The 7855-nt window shown below is 36.9% G+C and overlaps 1 long non-coding RNA gene across 1 annotated transcript; it reads left to right on the forward strand.

The window, feature by feature from the left end:
* The first annotated feature begins 2795 nt into the window (after positions 1-2795).
* On the forward strand, positions 2796-5146 carry LOC125376804. Its single transcript, XR_007219262.1, has 3 exons — positions 2796-2904; positions 4655-4756; positions 5062-5146. It is a non-coding gene; the product is annotated as an uncharacterized LOC125376804 (long non-coding RNA).
* Positions 5147-7855: the final 2709 nt, after the last annotated feature.

A 7855-nucleotide genomic window follows, 5' to 3' on the forward strand; every position in this document is an offset into this window, starting at 1 on the left:
ATGCATGTCATCAATCTCAATTGCGTGGTTCGATGCTCATAATATTAATCACTGGTTGTCTGGTCCAGACTCGATTATTTACAAACCGCCGTCATATAGCTTGAATATTGCTGAGTGCGGTGTTAAACAACAAACCAACAAACCAACCTGTTCAAAAAAGCAAGACCCCAGTAAGCCTTGTCGCAATCCCTGATTTGTTGATCTCTAATGGTGACTTGTTAAATGGGTCAGTATGTTAAAAATAACCCCTAATACACAAAAGTGCTACCCTTGCGATTATTTACAGTGATCATGGTGAAAGCAGCAACTAAAATAACAAGCCATTAAAATACATTATTCCTAGTACAATGATTGTTTGAGATATAATTTCTTCTGACATCTGCATTAAGATTCTCTAAAGTTATCTTATAGTATATTGTAAACGGATTCACCAGTAGATCACAGGAAAAATTGTGTGAATAGCTAAATCTACATACGGCTTATTTCACAACACAACTACACACGATAATCTTCATACCTGCATATTAAAAAAATGCCAAACACAGGTCAGTAATCTTGTAAATGTTATGTCATAAATCTGGAACAGAGTAGCACATTTATTATCACCCAGGGTAGTGTTAATTTAGGATGATTATCAGTTAAGATAATGTTATACCAGAAAGTATCATTCCTTTAGTTACCTAAACCTTAATAAGGAAGTTGTTGAATGATATCACATCCGGTTGGGGAAATACATGTTATATGCAGTGTGAATCATGGTGAATGCCTCCAATTATCTGAGACTGAGTACACATAACATTCACCTTTTATGACCTTATCACTCTTCAGCCAACCACATGCTTCATTACCATGGGTTCTAGCGCTTGCAAACATGTCTCACAAACACAAGGGATTGGTTCAGTACACAAAGAAGGCGTACTAACAAAAGAACGCCAAAATAGTGATCTTTACTGAGGATCACTAAAAAGTTAACACTTCAATGCCCCAAACTTAGGAAAATATGCACCAGATTTCATCTTACTAAAATAAACACTTCTTGAGTTATCACGAAGATGAATTTGAGAGTGAATTCAATATAAATTGCAAGTGCTATTCGGCATGTAACATAATGTCCCCTGGTGGAATTTGATTTTCATAACAAAAACATAGCATACAGTAAACTGTTATAACGAACTTGAAGGGAGCACTAATTTTAGTTTGTAATAACCATAGTTTGTTACGAGTTTATATTCAGCATTTATACAACAAATGTTTAGGACTAAAACATATGCTCGTTATATGTTCCTCAGTTCCTTATAAGCATGTTCGTTTTAAAAATAGTTGACTATTTAACTTATTGGAAATAGAGCGAGTGAGTAATTGAGTTAGGTTTAACATATCTTTGAACAGTATTCCAGTTATATCATATCATTATTGGAATAAGATGACAATGACCTGGTTGAAAGTTAATGCAGATCTTAGATGTTTACCACTTCAAGATTCAGGCACACGCTTGTTAATACATTTTTTTGCAAATGAACTTTCAAGTTCCTGCACTTGTATCAAAATAAGAATTGTAAAAAGAGAGCCATTAGGATAAAGAGCAGTTGTTGCGTCAGATCTTTTACCAAAACGTCATAGTATTCAAACTTGGGGCCATTGCCCCAAATCTGAGCAAGTCTAGATAAATCCATGAAGATACATGTAAATGTAAAGTTTCATGGCTGTAGAGTGAGTGAGACTGAGTGAATTGGATTTCAGGCCACTTTTAGCAATAATATTCCAGTAATATCACGGCAGGAAACATATCGGCTTCACATACTGTACCCATGTTGGGAATCGAATGATCCTTGCCGTCATTGTGGAATAATACAAATGCTCAACCAAGTTATGAGCCTGACCAATGACTCCATTGTGTGGACACTGTACAACCAGCATGAGAATCTGGAAACTATGTACTGTACCATCCTCGATATCTCCAGTGTATCAACAAAGCGATGGCAATGTGTACGGAGAGTATGGAGTATGGAGATGATACACAGAATAATTGAGGCGGCCATCATTCCAGCTGAAAAACGTTACCTGATTAAGTATTTTGCTTACATCCCAGCTAACACACTATGTTGTCACAACGTTGTGGAAAGGTTGTGGATAGGTAACGTCGTGAAATAACGTTGTCACAACGTTATTATAACGTCAACATGCAACGTTATTTCACAACGTTATAACAACGTTGCAAATTCCCGTTGTGAAAACGTTGTGCATCGGACATCGCACAACGTTTTGTAACTACGTTTCTGAAACGTCGGTGAAACGTTATAACGTTTGCTTCTTGATAGTCATAAAGGAATAGAACTGCTTTATCAAAATCAACATGGATTTGTCAGAATACCAAGGCAGTAATGAATTACCTTTCTGTATATTCGGCATTTGAATTTTCCTCTCTTAATACTAAAATTTCCAGAACGTAATTGCGTATCTCTATTACAACGTTAGTATTACGTTACATTGTAACGTTATTCCACAACGTAACAACAACATTGCAAATTAACGTTGTAATAACGTTATGCTTTGGACATTACAACACTTTTTGTAAATGATGTTTAGGAAACCACTTGTAGATCTACCATCTCGTAGTTTTATTTTTTTTAAACATATATATCTATGAAGGAAGTTATCTGTCTACTAAATGTTGTCACAAGTAAAATTACAGTTAAAAACACATTGGCGCGCATTTTTTGCGGCATGAGAGCGACTGCTGAAAAGTTGCCTGTTGCCTCATGAAGTGACGTCAAAATGACGTCACATTGTCGCGGAAGATTTGTTTTCACCAGCCATCTTAGTTCAAGCTCACTCTGGATATATTACAACCAAGTGATTGTGCAGCAACGGGAACTGGACAGATGATCTGTGAATTCGGATAAGGTAAGTTATTTTTCAAAAGCAGTCTCCGCTTGTTGATATGTTTCTGTACATGCAGATAGTCAAATGATTTAAATGTATCATATTATTCAGAAGTTGCGGGGTTAAGAATGCAGTTTGCCGGTCACTTTCACTGAGCTGAGCGTCAGTGTTGATAGTAATATTTGATACACAGAACGTGATGAATATAGAGGTGAAGGAAGCCCATGACATTTTACCATATTAATTTATGGATACCAAGGGAAATTACCAAGGGCAAGCAGTATATGTTTGACCAGAATTCAGTCTGGCGGCGTTTTGTGGTCGTCATATTATGTTCGGGTTTCGATCGTAAGTGTATAAGGTCTGTAGGCCTAAATAGGCCTAAACAGGCCTAACGTATGCATCGCCTACTGACCACTGACAGTTATTGCCATTTCTTCCGTGTTATTTCTGAAATCTGAAAGTTTACATGTACTAATATTCTGACTTTGATTTTTGTGAAACAATGTGGCTCATTCAGGCCATGGGAAAGGTTGAGTAGATTTCTCTTATACAGCGAAGAGAGGGAATCAAAACAATGGAAGTATTTTCAGATCGACTCTCTGTAGGCTGCTAGTTATAGCCCTAGTCTAAAGGCCTCAATGATGTTATGAAAAATTGTATTTTTGGGAAGAGACAGAAACATACTTGTTGTTCCCGAAAAGGCCCAATTAGCACTGACTGAAGTAGCCTAAATGTGGATCATATGGTTGTTGGTGCTGTCTATAAAGTTTATTTGAGCAAGGCGCTTATCATGTGTATTTTTAATATTTCCCCCAAAAAGAATCAATTCATCATTTTCCGATAACTAGATCTATGTCCGACTCCCTTCTAATGAAAACGAGCAAAAGTAAAACGAGTCTCATCGCGTGCTATAACGGGGTGTTTGCAGTATTGTCCTCGCTGGTGATGATAAGCTAGTCGATAGTCAAAAGTTAAATATCACCATACATTGTCAGTGATTTGGTCATCGTTTGGTTGATTATTAAGGTGAGATAGGTGTAGATCTAGTCAATGTGCACCAATGAAAAATACAATGGAATTGATAGCAACCATATTCGTTCGGTTTTCGATCTCCGTATGTTGCCAGGTAGGCTACCATACTACAGAATTATATTTAACGATATTGAACTGTATTATGTTAATAAACGTAGTAAGTATATGATACTTGGTTCTCTGAAGCTTTTTGGCAATGAGAGAGAATAAAATGGTGATCGAAAACTGAACGAGTAAGTTCCTGTGCTCGCTACGAAATCGTACTGTAGCTAGATCTATATAAACAACGCTGCGATGAAGATGTGAGTCGTTATTAGCTACAATGCCTGTCTTATATATATGTTCCCGTTTGGATTCCGGTTTAGAAAAGGTCCCCAACAAACCATATTTGTACTAACATGATTGTGTGTCATTGTACTCTGACAGAGGTTGTGAGACGTGGCTCACTAAAACAATCACTGGTTTGCCTGACCGGTTTGTCAGACCGGTGTATATGTAAAACCAAATTACATTAGGTGGTTTTTTTTATGATGGTACTCATAATTTTGTTACTTATATCTGTAGCCTGAGTTTATTTCCGATCGGACCTTATACATGAAGACTTTAGATTTACAGTTTTCCTAAATTTTAGGCAATTATACAATGTATGTTATCTTCTTGTTTAGACTACAGATCTAAATGTATGCTTATTGAATATAGTTTTAGTTTTGACTTTTTTAATATGTTTTCGTTGCAGCAAGGGGGAAAATGTTACACGACCATTCCAGGAGATAAAATCAAGAATGTTGAATCATTGAGGAACACACCAAATAAACCCTGGGCTGTGAATTATGTTAACGTAAGTACAATTGTTTACAGTTACATTCCATTGTCTATATCCATGTTAATTGGTGTGTTTTTTTGTGCTTGAAATGAATGCTAAGAATGTAGATCTATTTATTTAAATCTATGCTAGTACCACGTTTTGTATTCAACCTGATTCTTGGTGTCTCTGAATGAATGTTAAAATTTGTTTCCATCAGTCACTTGAATTATACATTATTGTTTGAACATTGATAAAACCTTATCTCCAAATGAATGTTTCTTGTCATATGAAATCTTTCATATACCTGCTCGAGATTCATTAAGCTGTTTGTATTTCAGGGAAGTGGAAGTGAACACCAAAGAAAGAAGATTCTGGCATTCAATAATTTCGAAAAGTGTATACATTTTCTATAATCTAAAAATATTAAAATGTCAACGCAAATGTGTCTTGGAGTTCTTTGTTGAATGGTGACTTCGCATGACTGAAAGTTGAAGTATACTATATGGACTTGATTAGAGACCGACCATTTAATATTCAAGGAGGTGGGGACCTAGAACTTTTCTATGGAGATTACATATGTTTTCGGTCACAGCTACAAAAGCAGATGGAGTCAAGTCTCGTTAATCCGACATCGTTGGTTGCACATGATTGTGTCGGATTAACGAGTATGTCGGATTAACGAAATTGAGTGATTTGTGATCGAAAATCGGACATCTTCACGATAGATAATAACCGTGTGTTTCTTAGTGTAAATGCAAATGCTACTGTCTTAACAACTTGCTTCATCTACTTAAAATAGTCTGTCAGTGTTTTCTGTTTCTCACATTTTGAAGTCCCCTGTTCGCTTGACGTCTAGGGCTGGTGGTTCTTCAGCATCAATATTGTCGAGTTGTAATTTCATTTGTTTCTTATAATAAAGCTTGAAATTCTTTATGATCCCGGCATCTAGTGTTAATTGTTAAAGTTAATCTCTGCAGCCAGTGCGTGTCAAAACACGGGGTTGTGTACTCGCGGGCAGATGACCACGGAGTACGCTGCTGACCACTGTGTCGGATTAACGAGACTGATTAATGAGTGATTTCGGTAATTCGTTGCAAATTAGGTGTGTCGGAGTCGGAGTGCGAGAATGTCAGATTAACGGGACTAAATAGCGCTGAATCAATCAGTTCCCATCATTTGTGTCGGATTAACGAGTGTCGGATTAACGAGACTTGACTGTATATGATTTTCTTTAACTCTCTTTCCCAACTCTCGCCAGAAAATATCACATGGTCAACCCCTTACATCATGTACATTGTCTGCCATTTTTTTTTTGTTTCTTTCAGTACAAGCCTAAAGGGTAATGGTGTCTGACTTAGTTATAGTCAAATCATGTATCTAGTTAACAGCTCAGTGGTGTTTTAACATTTTGAACATTGTTAGCAAAACACGATCTTACTCACTGTTAACCGGGCTATTCGACGCCCTGGTTTTAAAATATTGGTAAAAGGTATCTCGAATCATACACATTCACGTGACTAAAGCATATTCTTAAACATTTTTGGGGGTTGTTTTTACAACATTTTAGTGTGGAATGGTCACAACCGTATTTCATTCTTGTAACACAAAGTTATTTCACGTCGTGACAACGTCCGTGGTAGTACACAGAATAACGTTGTAGGGACGCATTATTATAACATTGCCACAACGTAAATTACAACATAACCACAACGTTCCCTCAACGTAAAAATACAACGTTCCCTCAACGTAAAAATACAACATTCCCACAACGTAAAATACAACGTCATCACAACGTTGTGACGACGTGAATATGACGTAACACAACGTTAGGCCATGACGTTGTGACAACATAGATGGGAGTCTACAGAATAACGTTATATGGACGTAACATCTGCAACGTTACCACAACGTAAACACAACGTTCCCACAATGTGAAATTGTTAGCTGGGATAATAGTGAATGGAGTACCTGACATTCATTTAGGACAGAAATATAAAGTTCTCTAATTTGTTAAGTTTACAAGTAATTTTGAGCATGGTAAATTATTTGATATGTTTGTAGTTTAATGCCGCTCTCAGCAATATGGCGGTGGTCTGTAAATAATCATGTATGGATTGATTGATTGATATGAGTATCAAACCAAGCAGTTGGGATATGATGACATGCATCAACCTAATCAGTGAGCCTCACCACCCGATCCTTAGTCTGTCTTACAGACCCTGATACAAATATATATCAAATACAGCCCATGCAAGTCTATAATGTTTGGCAAATCTAGATCACTGAAGTATCAGGATGAAGAGAGTCACTGGGCTCCTTTTTATTATATTTTTATTAAGATAACTGAACAACTGTTTTTTTATGTACGATATGTTCATTTCAGAGACTAGATTTTAGTCTACCCGATCCTGTTAGTCGCCTCTTATGACAAGCATGGAGTGCTGAAGACCTATTCTAACCAGGGTTTTCAAAGTCCTTACCAAAACAAAAATGTGGGGTCCTTGTGCTTGCATGAAAATCTTTGTTAAAAAGATAATATTTTGAGTAAAGTTGTCTATTTGGTCCATGTTCACATTCTGCCCCCGTTATCATATTCTTCTTCATTTTATTCCCGATGTGTAGGCCATCAGGAGAACCTTTACACATATTACCATGGTTACCCTCATATCCCCGTTTTATGGGTTTTCGAACGCTAAGAACATACGTAGTTTTCTCGATATTCACAAGAATAACTGTAAAACTTCCCACTCGATTATAGAAGACAACTTTATCGAAAATTCATCTGGGTATTTACAATGTATGTGAGTCGCCACAACCCTTATTTATAACGCGAATAATCGCGATAGACATGGCCGTCCGAAAACGTACAATGTCCGAAAACCTATTAGGCCTAGATCTATCCGAAAAAATAAAAATAAACATAAAATCATTAGGCTATAACATTTATATTTGCAGTGACTGCGGGTGACTGACGCGTGAGTCAAGAAACTGAATAGACCTACTGGTGTACCATCATACATTGTGCAGTTTGGGGCTGCACCTATGAAATGCACCCTTGCCGAATACATCGAGACATCACCGCGTGAATGCCACAGTGAACGAAATTTGTAACTTACCTAGGCCTAACTCTCG

This window comes from Haliotis rufescens, unplaced genomic scaffold (assembly GCF_023055435.1).
Source record: "Haliotis rufescens isolate VD_foot unplaced genomic scaffold, xgHalRufe1.0.p SCAF_79, whole genome shotgun sequence".
NCBI classification, from domain to species: Eukaryota; Metazoa; Mollusca; class Gastropoda; order Lepetellida; family Haliotidae; genus Haliotis; species Haliotis rufescens.